This window comes from Ctenocephalides felis, unplaced genomic scaffold (assembly GCF_003426905.1).
Source record: "Ctenocephalides felis isolate EL2017-DRISC unplaced genomic scaffold, ASM342690v1 CF-g0.4_SCAFFOLD_03571, whole genome shotgun sequence".
Lineage (NCBI taxonomy): Eukaryota > Metazoa > Arthropoda > Insecta > Siphonaptera > Pulicidae > Ctenocephalides > Ctenocephalides felis.
Genome location: NW_020539725.1, coordinates 67,067,328 through 67,086,638, shown reverse-complemented (window position 1 = coordinate 67,086,638; position 19,311 = coordinate 67,067,328).

The following is a 19,311-nucleotide window of genomic DNA, read 5'->3' as shown; positions in this document are numbered from 1 at the left end:
TAAATTCTATATAAAGGGGGCACAAAAATCTAATTTGACTTTAAATAATTATGAAAACCAACCAAATTATATCACAACAAATTTGTAATCTGTTTCTTTTTAGCCCATGAGATGGATTGAGAGGGATTTTACGAAATAATAACTACATCATTCAAGCAATGCAAGAAAAAATCACGAGTACCTTTTTTTCGAAGATAATACTGTATATAACATTGATGTGGTATTTCATTAAAAAAATCATCAAAAAGGTTAGAATAAATATTTATTTAGCATTTCTCTTGTAAAATTGCTTTTTTAACATTTTTTATTTTATTTTATTTTTTACACCATTGTCAAGATAAAGGTTCAGTTGGTCCTTTTTATCTAACTCAGGGGGCGTCCATTAATCACGTGAGCTAGTTTTTAAGGATTTTTAGACCCCCCTCCCCCTTGGTGATACGTGGTGATATTCAAAATTACCCCCCCTCCCCCACCAAACATCACGTGTATTTTTAGTTACGTGAAAAAACAAAATTTTTTGATTCTTTTTTTGAAAATGTTTGAATGTTTTTAAAAAAATCAGTTAAAAAATAAATACACGTGATATGTTACCATACCCCCCCTCCCCAACGTGATATTTCGTGATTTTTTGTCTAACCCCCCCTCCCCCTAAAAACCTCACGTGATTAATGGACGCCCCCTCACGTGTAAACTTTTATAGAGATTAAACTTAAAAAAACTGTTGGTTTCATAAACTAAACAACAGTGCTCACATCCAAAAAAAACCTAACAACGAAACCAAATATTATTGTTATGGATTTTCAAACATGGTCGTTTTCTGCCGATAGCAACGTTTTAAGAATCAAGGTGATAGCTGGTTATACATTTTTTGCTCTCTACTTTCAAATATTATTTTCAAAATTTTTTTAACTTTACTGGTTTTTTAAATATCGGTGGTGGATCTTTTTACCCACAAAACTTTAAGTCCCGCTCTATCCTAATTATTTGGTTTTAAATTTGTCAATCTTCGATGATGTGTAACAGTTTTTTTGTTTACTAAATTGTTTTAATAGTGTTGTCTGGTATGTAGTGAAGCTCATACAGATTCAAGTGAAGAAGATTGGATGGATTTTTGGAAAAAGATTTATGAAAATAAAATCTATATATATATATATATATATATATATGCATGTGTGTGTGTGTTTTGAAAATTATTTATTTTTTGGCGTGATGCCGCATAATCTCAGGATTACAAAATCGCCACGCGACCTGCACGAGGAGGACCAGGTCGCATTTATATATTCCCCAAGGGTAGTTTTATATTTATGGAACGTTGTTTTGATAGTTAAACGTCCCCGTGCATTAAATGCTGCGTAAAATAATATAAGATTATAAGTATTTTCACTGTATTTAAATAAAAATTTAATCAATTCAAGATTGCATCAGTATTAAAATATTCAAATTGAAATTTTCTTAGGTCGTAATTGACTGAATATTAGGACTGTACTATTTTAAATATTGTACTATTTTAATTTAATACATTTGATTGTGAACCAACATCAAAAAACCAAGTGCATCGGAAATAGCTAGTATTCAATATGCACTAATTTCAAGCATCCTATGTTGTCCAAGAATAGGCCTATAAATATGGTACATTTCTTGCCTTCGAACTGAACTTCAATAACATATTTATTTATATTTTTGTTACAAACTTGTTATATAACTTCTCATCGACATTTTCCTTTTTCCCTACTAATCAAAAACTCGTTCGTCCATAAACACAATAATAAAATCAAGAATTAGTTCCAAATGAGCGCCTCTTACCTTACTGGGAGAGAGGGCGTGTGCGTTCACCAGTGCATCCTGACACGATTATGACACATGTCACGTGTGACATGTCGCATGTCAGCTGTCACAGATGTCAACTGTCATCGTTGACGTGTCAATGTCACGCCCAGTGCACCCCTGGTCTGCTATAGAGCGATAAGAGAAAAGGAAAAATAAGATGATTTTAGTGGATAAGATGAAAAAAGTCATCAAGGGAGTAATAGGTAGTGAAAATTTTCTCTTAACTTATAGTTAAGAGTAAGATAAGTCATGTTGATTTTACAATCTGACAAATATAAAATGAGGTAATAGATTTAGTAATTTCCATAAGAAAAGTGTATGCAACTCGCCTTAGCGCAAAATGTCTCTTGCAACTGCTGACCTTCAGAGCAATTGTTTGACTATAAATTTTTATGAAGATTTATAATATCCTTAGAATCAATTTAAATGAGTACTAATTTTTGACACTAACAACTGACATTCCATTGAATTTTTTCAAATTCATTTGAAGCTACCCATAATATTATATTTCAACTATAAATTGAAATTTATATTATTGTTATGCTTCCAAGTTGGATATAAATGCATACGGTGAACAAATCAAATTGAAAATCGGTTCAGCAGTTTAGGAGTTCATTTGGAACAAACATAGTAACACATTTTTCTGAAATAATTTATTAACAAATTAAAATTAAATATCAATACTAAAAATTCATTATTTTTCATTTATAATTATTTCCATGTTTTAGGGATCGAACTTATGCTTGATTGATATTTTGATTTCCAATATGATATTTTATTTATTTAAGTATCCTATTACAAGATAAAACGATTAGATTATTATATCCTAAGATAATAAACAGATAATCTATCTAATAGGGTGTAATTTGATGCACAAAGAGATTTTTATCCGAAAAATAAATTTGCTTGGGAACTATCAAAATGATTAATAAAATTCATTTCATGTTTTTGTTCTGAAAAATTCTGAATATTAATTAAAATATTCTGAATTTTAATTAAATATTTAATTGGTAATTTTGTTTTTTATATATTCAATAATATAAATATTAGATAGTAAATAGTAGAAATATTTATAACATGCATAAATCATTACACGGTATATAAATAATATATGTGAGTATTTACATTTATTCAGATTATATCTATAAAACAATCAAAAGTTCAAGTTTTGTAGTAGTTCGTTATTATTAATAATTATTTATCATGAATTAATTTATAATAATTATTTTTCGGCTCACATACACATACACATATTCTATCAATTTTAGTCCCAAATGATTCAGAATGACTAGAAATTAACAAGTGTCATAACCATAAACTTCTTTGAATAATTTAATTGTTTTTTTTATCTTTTAGATAATTGGACAAATTCATTCAACAATTTAAACCTTATTTATATATTTCACATAAATAAGAGACCTCTGTTCTGTTCTGTGTTCTCGAATAAGTTCTAAATTTTCCCCATAAATTTTGGATGTTCTTTTGATATTCCAGCTTCTCGTTTTATGCAAAACGAGGGATTAATTCTGCTCCTGCAGCAGATACGGGCGCGTTAGTGCGCGTGTACTGCTGCAGCAGCATAATGGAGGGGCTGGTGAACATTTTAGAAGGAAATTTCTGATAATGAAATGTATATATATATATATATATATATATAAATACAGGGTATCCGAGAACTCAACGTCAAGCCGAAACGGGGTAATAGTATTTGATCAAATCTATCATGAAAAAAAAAAAATAATCCAAGTAGTTTAAAAAGTATGAGCTTTTAAGTGCAATCCACAGCTTTGATGAAATTGCGGCCATTTTTCGATTATTGTGGTTAATTTTTATTAGTTTTGTTTGTTTAAACTAGCAAATTTTGTTATAAAACTATCAAATATTTTATCATTCTATAATCCTGATTAAATGCGCTCACTTTTAATAAACTTGCCAACTTACTTTAGTACATTTGTTCCAATGGCCTTTCAAATCGACTAATTTTGAAAATTTTGAATATTTATAAATATTTAAATAATTTTAAGTTGAAATAAACAAAATGAATGTAAATTAACCGCAATAACCAAAAAATGGTCACAGTTTAACAGAAATCTTATGTTGCACTTAAGAACTCATAAACAATCTAGGTAATCAATACTATCACCCCCTTTCGGTTCACGTTGATTTCTGGATACCTTATATATAGAATTTGACAAAAATTCAAATCTTAATTTTTGAAAATATAAAGTAATATAAAAAAATAGGATGAATTGATTTACTTTCTCTGTCGGACATGTAATTATTGCGCCAGTTTTTGTCAGTATTTTTTTGTATCATTAATATAAACTAGATCTAGTTAGTATATACATAATTTTTTCACCAGATCTTTGTCTAAATTGTACTCTAGATAACCGAAACTTAATAATGATATATATGGCAGTCAGTACGTACGAAATATGTATGAACGGGGACAAAACGCGTCGAGTTCGACCTGAACCTTATGCATATGCATAAAGTTATTATACATACGATACATACATATAAATATATGTATATATATATATATATATATATGTATATATATATATATATATATATATATGTATATATATATATATATATATATATATATATAATATTGTATATTTCAGAGCGACCGACATTCAGGCGATGCTAACAATGATCTATCGCACGAGGAATAATTTCATGGTTAAAATTTAGATGAATTGCTGGAGTTATCGAAATAATAAAGTTTAATTGAGGAATTCTACTTCAATGTGTATTTTGTCTGTTGGCACTTTGCTAAATGAAGTAATAACAGTATCTATTTAATTATACGTTTCTTTTCCAGAGTATCAAAAATTTTTGGTTTGCTTTCTATTAAAAATAAATCGAAAATATAATAAAACAATCATTGAGTTGTTTTTTAATATTCATTAGTAAAATAATAAATATTACAGAAAAACAATAATTATGAATATACAAGTACAAAGTAGTAATTTTTATATTTTTTTTTACTTTATTTAAATAAAACTGAATTCAATCATTTAATAATTTTTGTTACCAAAACTTTTTGGTTTTGTGCTAATATTGATAATTTTTAAACTTATAAATTTAGTACTTTCAAAAAAATTATAATAATTAACTTGTAATTTATAAATTGTTGCTAATTTTGCAAGTGAAACGTATGCAAAGAAATTTATAACTTTAAGTTCACAATAAAAAAAATTCTCAAAAAATTAAAACTACAAATTTGTAACTCACATTTAGCGATTTTTACTATCATACTTAAATTGTTGAACTTTTCTAATTCTCAAAGATATTTTATGCAAATTTTTAACTCAACTGCCTAAATTTTTGGAAAATTGCAAAATGTTCAGGGATTGAAATTGATTAAATTTTACAAATTTTGAATATTGTATATTGATCACTTTTATTAAGATCTAGTAATTAGTATTATAGAACACTAGTATATATAAATATATATATATATATATGTATATATATATACTTTATATAAATATATACTTTATATAAATATAAAAGTCAGTGCAGAAAATTATATAACGTAATACGATGTCAGTGTCAGCACTCGTTGTACACAAATTGGTTTAACAGTGGTGTAGTTCAATAATTAAATAATATTTTCAAATTTTAATAAAACACATATAATTATTATATAAATATAATTGATTAAAAAAATAAGAAATCGTTTGTTTATTCATGTGTCCGCTCTAATCGTCACAAAGTACTTTGAATACCAAAAACAACCATTGCTTCCATTGTGACAGTGATTGTCATATCGTTTTTATTATTCAACATTTTATATTTATTTAATTTGTTTTCAACTTCCCGAAGAAAAAAACAACTGAATCATGGACTTGATCAGCAAGAATCTTTAGACGTTGCAGAAAAGTGCAAAATTTGTTGTTCACGTTTGCTCCAAAAATCCTGAACGAGTTTTGAAAGTTCGAAAAATATCAATTGCAAATCGTGATGATTTGGTAAAGATCGACTAAGCTAAACTATTTTTAAATATAATTTGACTATTTATTTAATTAATCAATGCTAACCCGTTTTTTATTAAATTCGACTAAGACCAATATTTTTTCCACAGATCATTATTTTAATGAAAATACAGTTATTTGTAATTGATATTCCCATCTTTACCAAAAGTTGTATTATAAAATAATTGTTTACAAAAATAAAATCTTATGACATGTCATATATCATTTGTTTTGTTCGGATCTCTTGTCTACAACAATCCCACATTTTTCCACCGGCCCATTTTCAAATATAAAGAGGAATTTTGAGGTCAAAAGTGATCATAATGCCACACATAATTTTATATAAATTTTTCTTCCTCCTCGACTACATCCTCCTGCATCTAACTATATCTGTATATCTATATCCATATCTACTGGATTCCCGGAGCCCCGGAGTCTCCTGGAGTTGGGAGTCTCGTAGGCGTCGTCTATACAAGTAAATACAAGAAAATAATAACTATAAAATCAGTTCGGTTTCCCGCTGCGCTCGTAGAGCGCGCTGTCATCTGTTCTCTCTTTACGATGTCGTTATATTGTCTTCGAGGGGGCCCACCCAGACTACCATACCATTCTAGAGCTACTGACGACTAGTGGCCCCCTTGGGCCTACAACCCATATATGTATATATGAAATTCTCGTATCATGATATTTTTAAACGGTTTGATCAATTTTTATAAAATTTTATGATCATGTTCAGTACTTTTCATTCACCTAAGTGGGTTGGACAGAAACATACAGCCCTAAATTTTCACCATCCTAAGGCAAACCACTATTTCGTAATAGTCATTACAGTATTGGCGACGAAAAGGTTACCATAGATAAAACTAGATGCGTCAAATTATCGATATAAATTCTTGCATAATCATTGATTCGCAGATTTATGGATCGCAGAATGAGCAAAATTAAAAAAAAAACTGAAGATACAGCAATTTTGAAAAAGTATTAAATATCATGCAAATCTATGAAAAAGTTGTAAAGTTTTACACAGAGTTAGTGAAATATCTTTGAATAATATATCAAAAGCTTGAATCTCCAAATTAATTCAATTTAAATAAAATTAGTATCTGAAATCAATTAGGCTGATAGTTAATGCCACAGGAACATTTATGTGTGGCATGCGTTGCAGTGGGTAAACCATCTACATAATTTATATTAGCTTTCACTTTCACTTATACATTATACACTTCTGCATTCACAATCGCCCATAATATTTAGTTATTTTTACACTATAACTAGTAAACCCGACGAACTCCGTTTCGCCACCAGATGGTTTCGTGAGAAAGTGGAGAAATTTTTTGTTTGTTTTATATTTGAAAAAGAAAAATTTGATTTTATTACACAACAGTAATAAATTTATTTCGATTACAAAAATGAAGTGTTTTTTAGTTGAACTTCTCTAAGTAAATGAAAGTGAATACGCAAATTATCCGTTTCATTGAAGTGCTCTTTGGTAAACCACATTTTTTGTTTTCTGGTCTGACGTTAACACTAACAAAGCGGATGGTTTTCCAACTCGTGAACAGGCAACGTATAACTGCCCATGTGAAAAACAATGATTTTCTAAATAATCTATTTGAAATTTATCCCGCAAACACTAAGCGATCGGCCTTGCTACTTGTCAATTGTCATTGCGAACGCAAGGCAAACTGGAAATTGCAATCGTTTGAAGTCAAACGAAGACCAGTCGGAATCATTGGTATGGCACCAAATCGCCAGCAATTTTTGATTGAATGGTGAAATTTAGTGCGTGTACATCATTATTCTTTGCGGCAAGAATTGCTCGTTGACTTAACCAAGCATAATTCTAATTTTTAACTTCGGTTCCAGCAATTTGCATTAAGGCACATGCACCACTAATTTTTTTAGCTATCAACCTTGCGGAGCCCGAGACCTTTCCAACGAATGCAAAATTGTCGAAATCGGTTTTGTGCGTATTGGAGTTATATCGTACCCATCGTTTTATTTCTATTTCCATTCCTTGTTCTCCACTGCTTTTTCGTCATGAAAAATCTCTCGTCAGTGATAAAGTTAAATAGTTTAGTACATATTTCGTATCCTATTCCCGACCCGTCCTGATCCTGATTCAGTCCAAACAAACAAAAGGATCATATATAAGGATTTAAAGGAACATCTCACGGCTTTGCTCCGGCATCCAGATCTAACTTATAATGTAAGTAATATAATAAAAACTTGTTTATTTCAAGACAAATGGCGACGATTACTCGTTTCAATATTTCTTTGGACGAGGAGGAAAGGAGAATTGGATTCTAAATCATGCAGGAAAGAATTGATAAAAATCGAGTAATAGTTAGTTATATGAGTTTATGCGATTTTGGCAATGAGTGACCTCTATCTATCCCTCTAATTTTTTTCCAGAGCCCCTTCTCCATATATTGACAAATACGCCAGTTTGATTTATTACTGGACTGGTTCGTCCTATTTTTTTTCGCCACAATGCAAAAGGTAATGTAAACAGAACCAACAGATTCAACAATGGGCGTTTTCGACAAAAGATGAGATGAATTATGACTTCTGTGCAAATGCAAACAAATAATATATAACAAAGGTAATAAAATAATGATGATAATAAAATTAGATTTTTATATAGACTGCCGGGAACAGAGATTGGCAACGTCGTAGAGAAGAAATAAAATTAATAAAATTCAGACTAAATTTTCATGTCATTTTTATTTCCATTTTTTTTATCAATTATATTATATATCTTCTTATATATAAAAATCTTCTGTACGGGTGTATGGTGTATGAGTTGATACTTCTCCTAAATGGTTATTCGAATTTTGATAAATCTTTTCGAAATTTGTCAAAGGGATTTTTTAAGATTTTATGAACTATATAGTAATATTGTAGAAATAAATTGCAAAAATTACAAAAAAACACTTATCACTATTTGACATTAAAAACATTTGAACTGTCATCTGCTAGAAATGTCAATGCACTTGAAATTAGAATTAAGCTGACATTATAAGCTTAGATAATATTAGAACATAATGTACAAGAAAAATGTAATGTCTACATTATTATTGCCGAAAAGCAGCTGAAAATGTGCCAAAAATTAAAATAATATAAGATACAGTATATGTTTGGCAGATGCAATTATATATATGGAATTATATTATATAAATTGCATATACATTATTTTTATAAACTCACGCATGTCGCATTTTGGTTTACTTTACTAAACTATTTAACAATACAAAAATATATTTCCACTTATTAAAAAAAATGATTTAGAATTTTCTTTCATGTGTCAAAAATGCATTTGTTTGGCATTGAATATGAAATATTTAGCAAATTGATCTTAGATTGAATAGTGCACATATGAACTAAATTTTACAAATTAATTCACCTAAGATTTGAGCATAAACAATAACGTTTATCAAATTATTAGTAAGAAAAATGTACTTTAGAAATTATAATTGCCAAAAAGCAACTAATATATCGTACGAGATTATGAAAATTATAGACTAAATTATTGAAGTAATTATGTTGTGTGGTAAAATCAAGTGTGATGTGGTTCTTTTACCGCAGATACTATATTATTTTTTTCTGAATTTCTTATACTGCTTATACTGAGACCATAAATGAATCGCAAAGGCAGAACATCAAATAAGATATTAAAAAGTATTTGATGGGATATTAAAAAATTTGGAGCTTTTGAATTGTAGACGGGGGTATAGGACAACGTCTGTCGGGTCATCTAGTTTATATATATATATATATATATATATATATAAATTATTTCGCAGCCATCTTTCGCCTGTCACAAACAATAACTCGATAATAAGTCACGCAGTCGTAGTACTGGCTGGTGCTTTCATCTTTTCACATACGGCTTTTTTTTTCAAGTAGATACGATAAAACAGTCAATTTTGAATAAAAAGAAAATTGCCTGATCGAATATTCCTCAATTATTACATAATTTGAGAACTTTGATCTTTTACCGACTGTAAAGATCAAACGTAATTATGCACCAAATATGAGAAAAATGGTGATAGTAGTTGAAAAGTTTACGAACCAATAGACTTCGAAACCCTAAAGTTTTCGAAAATAAATATTGTCAAAATTTGTATAGAGATAGCTAACCTAAATTTGATTTTCTGACCAATAATTTCAAAAAAATTTCATGTTGATATTTGAAGAATCATCAAAAATACAAAAAAATTTAATAATACTCAAAATCGCCATATCTTTTATTTAATACATTAGACCTTTCTAAAAATAATAAATTTTTAATGAAATGTGTCATATTTTTCGAAGTTTTTTATTTATTTGAATTATAGAAAATTATATAAAATATTATATATGATATTTCTCAAAATCTTTTGAAACCTTATAATTTATCGATTTCCAATTCTTTGGAATCTTAATAACCATTTACAATTATTTAAAAATATTCACTCTAGCAAAGAATTATAATTTGGGAAATAGTTCCAAAGATTTGAAACCTTAAACAGTACTTTAAAAACATCTTTCAAATTTCATAATTAAATATTTTTTAACAAATGCCAAAAACTGATTTTTTGTGAAAGCAATCTAAAAAGTCTATAGAATTTGAGACGTTTCAAAAATCCTCTGCAATTTAAAAAAAAAAATTAAATTGAAGAATTGAACTTTTAAAAAACTGCCAAAAACCTTGAAATTATTAAAAAAGAAGGAAAATAAATATATACGATATATCAGATTCAATCTTTCAGATCAGTCAAAAACCTACTAATTTTTCCAAAACTCATTCTTTGTAAATGTATTAATATTACAATTATCAATAAGAATATACAATTTAGATATGCAAAGTTTGTTACTAATTGTATTCCATAGTCAATTGCTTATTGGAGCAATTACTACATTTTTTTTTTAATTTTATTTTTCTTTATTTTTAATCTGTTTTTATTTATTTACTTATTATTATTATTATTATTATTATTATTATTATTAACTTCCCGAAGGAGAAGTTTATGTTTTCATCAAAAAACCCGATTCGCTAATTTTATGTTTTCTCGACGTTTCAAGCCATTCTGAATCGAATGAGACCAAATTTGGAAAAAGTATGTGTGTGTGTGTGTGTGTGTGTGTGTGTGTGTGTGTGTGTGTGTGTGTGTGTGTGTGTATGTGAACAGATTTTTTGCCGTAAATCGACGTTTTCTCGAAACGGCTGGACCGATTTCAAAAATTTAAAAGCCATTCGATGTATCTCGACGAGAACTATTGTTTGTCAGTTTTGTGCGACGATCGGCCAAGCCGTTTCTTCATAAATGGCAGAAAAGTGAAAAATTTTTCGTCTACGTTTTAGCCCGCAATTCTGAATCGATTTTGAAAATTCAAAAACCGTTCGAAAGATATTGGTTGGGAATCGTGCTGATTAGTTTTTGGTAGAGATCGGCCGGGCCGTTTTCTTGTAATAAAGTTTTTAAAAAAAAAATTTCGACGATTTTTATGATTATTTTTTTGACGATAGATACCATAGTCTTCTAGATCATACTAAAATATTACGGCCCTACGACAACTGGTTCAGCTTTAAAAATTCGTCAAAGTTTGCAAAAATCAGTATGGTCTTTTTGGCATTTGTCAAAATTAAACTTTTGATCGACGTTTCTCAAAAACGCCTGAACCGATTTTTAGAAATTTAAAAGCCATTTGATGTATTTCGGTGAGGACTATCGTTTGTCAGTTTTGTGCAACGATCTGCCAAGCCGTTTCTTTGTAATTTGAAAAAAACTTTTCGTCCACATTAAGCTCATCCTACCGAACAATTTTAAAAAATCAAAAACTGTTCGAAAGATATTAGTTGGGAATGGTACTGATTAATTTTAGGTGAAAATCTACCGAGCCGTTTTCTTGTAATTAACTGTTGAAAAAAAGTGTTAAATTTTCGTCGACATTTAAGCTCATCCTACCGAACCGATTTTAAAATATCAAAAACTGTTCGAAAGATATTAGTTGGGAATGATACTGATTAATTTAGGTGAAAATCTACCGAGCCGTTTTCTTGTAATTAACTGTTGAAAAAAAGTGTTAAATTTTCGTCGACATTTAAGCTCATCCTACCGAACCGATTTTAAAATATCAAAAACTGTTCGAAAGATATTAGTTGGGAATGATACTGATTAATTTTAGGTGAAAATCTACCGAGCCGTTTTCTTGTAATTAACTGTTGAAAAAAAGTGTTAAATTTTCGTCGACATTTAAGCTCATCCTACCGAACCGATTTTAAATATCAAAAACTGTTCGAAAGATATTAGTTGGGAATGATACTGATTAATTTTAGGTGAAAATCTACCGAGCCGTTTTCTTGTAATTAACTGTTGAAAAAAAGTGTTAAATTTTCGTCGACATTTAAGCTCATCCTACCGAACCGATTTTAAAATATCAAAAACTGTTCGAAAGATATTAGTTGGGAATGATACTGATTAATTTTAGGTGAAAATCTACCGAGCCGTTTCTTGTAATTAACTGTTGAAAAAAAGTGTTAAATTTTCGTCGACATTTAAGCTCATCCTACCGAACCGATTTTAAAATATCAAAAACTGTTCGAAAGATATTAGTTGGGAATGATACTGATTAATTTTAGGTGAAAATCTACCGAGTCGTTTTCTTGTAATTAACTGTTGAAAAAAAAATTTAAGCCGATTTTCATGGAAATTTTTTTGGCGATATACATCATGGTCTTATAGAACTTACTGTAATATTACGGCCTAACGACAAGTAGTTTAATTTTAAAAATTCGTCAAAGTTTGCTAAAATTATTATCGTTTTTTTAAAAAGTAGGATTAATGAAGTATATTATTTACACATTTTTTTTTGATTAAGTCGATTATTTACACATTTCGGGAAGTTCATGTAACTTGCCTCAAGGCTAAATACCAAACCAACTAGTTATTATTATTATTATTATTCATTTATTTCTGTGATTATTATTATTATTATTATTATGTGTAATTTAACCATATAACTCATAGGGTATGTAAATAACTCTGATTGTTATATAATATGAATGAATGAAAAAAAAGTTTGTTACCTGTTAAAATTTAATTACTAGTTAAAAAAAATTTAAGATTTTATTGAGAATAACAATTTTAATCACCTAATGTTTGTTACCGCGTTAATTGTCACAATATTCAAAAAAACTTGACATGAGCCATAAGCCATGTACAATTTTTTTTTTTCTAAAATTCCTGGAAAACCAGTTTTTTCATGTTCCCCATATGTGGCTGACATGGCTAATTAATTTTTTTCTCCTTCTGTAAATTTGCGTGTGTCAGACATATGTCAGACATGGCTAATGTTGAACTTCTTAGCGTCAGGCGCAAATGAATAACATGGTAATTAAAATTTATCTCAAAGCTCAATACCATACACCACTAGTTAACTCCATAAATTAACCCTTCCCTCTGAATCGTTTGTTTTTACGCCTAAACGACACCATCGTGTTATATTACTTATATTACACAATGCACATTGTTGTATTCTATGTAGCCTATATCACTGGGGGCTTCTTCCACCTATCTATCTATCAGCGCCCCCCAGTCGACCCATTCGACCTAGTAGACATCAGTATGGGGGGGTCGTCGAATAATATGCAATTATTATTCAATGGGGTGTGAAAACCGAACAGCGGCATAATGGAATATGTATTTCCTTGGCATTAGCATTAGCATTAGATCATGTTATACGAAACATGTACCTAACTTATTATTATGGATGGCTGCCGCTGGAGACTACACATTGGAGACGAGGCGGAATATATATACACACTTATATATATATATATATATATATATATATATATGTATATATATATATACATATTCGAATGATATGTTTTGGAAAATGTGCTGTTTGGAAAAAATCGGTAAGTTCTTCGTTAATTAGTTGTGCAAGGCATAGTGCTCTAAGACAAATTGCTGAAACTTCCCGTAAAGTAAATTGAAATTTTTAAAAACTTTAAAATTACCTAAAAACTTAGAAAAAATAAAGTTTTTGAGATCTTTGAAAAAAAAAAATTTTTATATTTTGAAATTTTTGAGTTTTTTTTGTTAAGCAGTCGCGAAGCGCATAGGTACCGCGCATTTCTATAATATATATATATATATATATATATATATATATATCATAAGTCTTGGTACGGAACCCATAGAAATGTAGGTAAACAGTTTGTACTCATCATTATAATTTCTATAAAACATAATTTTTGGCCGCAAATTTACGTTTTTCTTAACCTTTTTCATTAGATTTCAAAAAAAACGCTACACCCGCACTACCAAAAAACTCACCAGTTTTTCATTTCGTCGATACAAGTAAAATGCTTTTTAAATCATTCAAATCGGACATTCCGTTCTCCCAAAAACTGAATTACCATTTATGGTCCTCTTTACTTCGTACCTTCGAAACGGTTGTGCCTGCCCTTGCCAAAAACTAATCAGCACGTCTCCCCATCAATAGGAAACGAATGTGTTTTGAATCATTCAAATGTGTTGATCCGTGTTCTCGAAATCGTGGATGCAATATTGTCCGCACATACATACATATACACACACACATAAATCCATTTTGGCATATCTAAGGTATGCCAAAATGTTCAGAAACCCTGAAACGTAAGGATATATAAAAATTTTCATTTTCGATTTTTTTGCGTTTACTATAACTTGCCCTACGGGAAGTTAAATGACATTATTATCGATATTTTAAAAAAGTATTAATAATGTAATATATTTTTGATTAAAAACCCATAGAAAAACGTTTTATTAATATACATATATGAAAAAATCTATTTTTAATGGATTTGATAAGTTAATAAAAAAAAATGAAGATTATGAATTATTTCCAAAATTTTATATTCGTCATTCGGTTCGAATTAAAATCGTTGAAAAATCTGAAATATTTCTATTTTTTTTCTCAAATATTTGATGATTTGGTTACAGAAAAATAAATATTTTAATATACAAAAAATTGCATACCTCTTAACATTTTCGTTTTCTGTTTTTATTTATTTTTTTGTCAATCAAAACTTATAAATGAAGTCTTATAATACAAAATTGCTGCCAAAAATCCTGAACTGATTTTAAAAATTCAAAAACTGTTTGAAAAGTATTGGTTTGTATTGGTGCTGATTAGTTCTTGGTAAAGATCAGCCGTCTCTTTGTAATTAATTAATACAAGTCGCTATCTTAACGAACGCCCTAAAATATTATAGGCCTACGAAAAGTAGTTTATTTATAAAAATCAATCTAATAATAGATCGCGTTATAAATCTCGAAAGGTATTTTCGTCAATTTAAAATTCCACTTACACCTAGGTTTCAGAATATCCCCACTGTTAGCATAGTTAGTAGAAAATACCATTATCTCAAACCTCTAAATCACAACCAATATAATTATTCCTGTCCATCAACAACTGTTTCTATTTTCATTATGATAAATATTCAATTTGCATAATGACTCTCGGTCGGTCGCTTTGGTTGTAATTTATTTATTTGTCGTGTAATAGGGTACGGAACCCTCAGAAAACAGAAATGTATCATCGATGTCGTAATGTATATATTATATTTGCGACAGATTTTAAGACAATAAAACTAAGCCACTATTGCACTTGCATCCCATTTTGTCTAGGATATGATATGAGGATGACGGTGGCGAATTCGAACATCTGTTGATAGGCGTTCCTCGCCGCATATGGACACCTCTTCTTCGACGGAGGGCAATTATTATTTGATTTTATTATTTTGCAGACGATGTGCATTTTGTTCTGTATATTAATTTGACTTTTATTCAAATTAAACGGAAGACAAATGACTCCGCTGCGACGAGAAGTTAGTTGCAACGTGGCAGTTACGTAACCTTGACACGTCAGAAACAGTTACATTATTGTCGCCAGAAAATATTATTTGTTTATTTTACGTTTTTCTGGCTCAAGAGTTAAACGAACATCCTAAAATGTTATAAGTTTACAAAAAAAAAATTTGATTATTTGTGATGTGATCCAAAATATGACCTTTCGTCAATATTTTCTCAAAAACGGCTGAACCATTTGAATAATTTAAAAGATACAGTCGATGTAACTCGATTAGGACTATAGTTGATTAATTTTGCAAGACTATCAGCAGTGGCGTAACTATAGGGTGGCGTGGGTGGCAAAATGCCACGGGCCCCCGGCCCAAGGGGGCCCCGGCCCAAGAGGAAGCGTGCTCAGAAATATTGTTTTTTATATTATACCAGCGGTTTCCAACCTTTTTTGCATCGCGCCCCCCTGCAAATATAAAAAAAAATTGCAGCGCCCCCCCCCTTATTTTTTTAACTGTTTAATTTTATAAATACTCAACTGATATACTCAGACTATAAATTACTATGCAATATTATACTCTAATACTTTATTAATAATAATAAATGCTGTATTATACTCTAATACTTTATTTCACTTGAAAAGTATGTTTTCGTAAGAATCAGGGGCCGTAACTACCGCCGTATCAGCCGTATCAAATATACGGGGCCCCCGAACCAGGGGGCCCCCGTCGTCCGTAAGAAACATTAATAATATAAAAACATCATGTAAAACGAATTAATCATGAAAACTTCGTTCAATCAAATTTAATGTCGTTAAAAAAGTACGCGGGGATGTAAGATTATTATTTTAAAGAGTTTTATTTTGACCAGGCCACGGGGGCCCCAAATACGTGTAAAAAAATTACGCGGGGAATGTAAGATTATTATTTTAAAGAGTTTTATTTTGTCCAGGCCACGGGGGCCCCAAATAAAAAAAAGTACGCGGATAATGTAAGATTATTATTTTAAAGAGTTTTATTTTGTCCAGGCCACGGGGGCCCCAAATACGCGTAAAAAAGTACGCGAGGAATGTAAGATTATTATTTTAAATAAGTTTATTTTGATAAATTGTTGTTTTTATTTCATTCTAAATTTATGCATATTTTAAATAGGTTTCTTCACCAAAAAAGGCCAGCGAGTATATGACTAATATGAAGTTTTCAAAAAGTATTAAAAAGAATTAGATTGTTGAGAAAACACGTGAAAAATTGATTGTTAATGTTTGGTTATGTAATAATTATTTTTAACCCCAAAGTACTATGTTCTTTCTCTGTTGAATTTAGTCATAAAAAAATCCTTTCTATAGTTCATGTATTTCAATGTTCAAACACAAAAATTTTATGTTTGATTTTTTAAACAAACTAGTAATTCTACTTTTAAATTATTAATTTTGACTTATAATTATTTTTATTTTTATGTTTTTTGTACTTATACATTTTAATTTTTTTTTTAATTTTTGTATACATACATTTTAAATAATTTCTTAATTTAAAACCATAAAATATGAATAAGTCGAAGTAGATTTACTCATTTTCAATACAATTCATTACAAATCGTGGATATATATAACATTTAAATCAACACGTTGAAAAATTTCGAGTTTTTTTAAATTAAATTAAAACCACTTCATTTTACTGATAGGGGGGCCCCATCAAAAAAATTTGCCACGGGCCCCGGATGGCCTAGTTACGCCACTGACTATCAGTCAAGCCATTTCTTTAGAATTAGCAAAAAATTTTCTTCCATGTTTGGTAATTACTACGGAAATCATTTTATTGAAAATTCTATCCTTTATTTTATGCTCTTTTTATTAAATTTATATAATTGTTCATTACTGTTACTAGATGTTAATTATTTAGCAGTTGTAAAAAATATAGCAATTAAAAAAAAGTTTGGTAACAAAATCTTAGCCAATTATGACAATTAACTAAAACTATTCGAAACTGATATCTTATTTCTTAGAAATCATTCTAATTAGTTTTATTAATCATAAAAAATTAATAAAATATAATAATTCAAGCAATTTTTTTTAATAATTGCACTTCACCAATGTTTTCACAGAATACACATGAAATTGAGATAGTGAATATAAATAATTTAATAATTTCAAATATCTGTTCAATAAAGTATATAATAGAATAAAATTCACAGAAAATTTCAGGAAATTAAAATTTGGATAAAACTCGTGGTTTGGCAAAAAAATTAATTATTGGCTTTAATTATTTTTAGACAATTATTTTCTGTATATTATAAAAAGCACATAAAAACGTGGTAAATTATGGAAAAAAAAACTAACAAAATTTTTAAAGCATTTACTTTTTTCTAATACAATTTATTCTGCAATCTGTAAAATAAAAACAATCTCTGCTCATTATTTTATCTAACAGATTGCAGAATAAATTGAATTAAAAAAGTACTTGCATTAAAAATTAATTTGGTTGAGTTTGCTTTTTCAAAATAATTACCCATGTCTTTTTATATGCTCTTTCATCACATATAAAATAATTTACCATTGTTTCGGAAAAAACACCGAACTTTATGAGTTATTAAAATTATGTTTTAAGTTGTTAAAAAATAAATAATCCCACTTTTAATTAATGATATTACCAAATTAAAATTATCAAAAACCTATAAAATATAAGTAATTTGGAAATAAAATAAAAAATTGCAGTATTTTTCATTTAAAATAGTTCTAGGCAGTTTTCTTTTCAAAATATGTTACCATGTTTTTTTTTATAATGTCCTATTATTATTTCTTCTCAAAATAGGACTCCACATTCTTCTATTATTATTGTGCTTTTCTTATTTTAACCTTAAAAACCCTTCAGCATATTGGGAACAAAAATCTCTATACTTAATTAAGTATATATAATTTTATCAGAATGTATAGTTGTAATTTCTCTCACAAAATACAAACGATGTTAAGAAATGAATAATATTGGAATATTAAAATTGTTTTTTTATACTTCATACATAACATTCAAAATATTCCATCAGATTCATAATATAAAACCAAATTTAAACACAAACCTTCTTCTTCCTCCTGATTTTCCAACTCCTCCATTTTCCTCCCAAGAAAATCTTCTTATAAGAATCTTGTTCTGCAGGCATGTGTGAAAGGATTTCGCAAGGCCGGGGGATATAGAAAACCTATTAAATTGCCTCGATTCGATTATTTGATAAATACATTTTCAGTTTCACACGACAAAATGTAAAAGACAAAATTCGAATCTCACCTTTCGTGTTTCGACGAGATAAATTTCCATCTTGGGGAAAAAAAATTGTATAAGAAATGTAAAGGGTAAGTTAGGTTAGGTTAGGAGAATTTTGAGAATTAATTGTCACTGGTAATTGATAAATGTGATAAATAGAATTATGTTATCTAATATAGAATATTGTAATAACACGCATTTTTATCAATTTACACCTCGAAAAAATATATATTAAAAAATGAAATCGTGCATGTCCAATAGGTTAGGTTAAGAGATTTTTTATTGTTTCATTTTTTATATTTTTTTAAATCATTTGTCGCTAGAAATTAGTAAATAAATTGTATAATAACACAAATATGTTATTTACAAAATAATATTGTTACCAACAAGTATTTTTATAAATACCTTTTATTA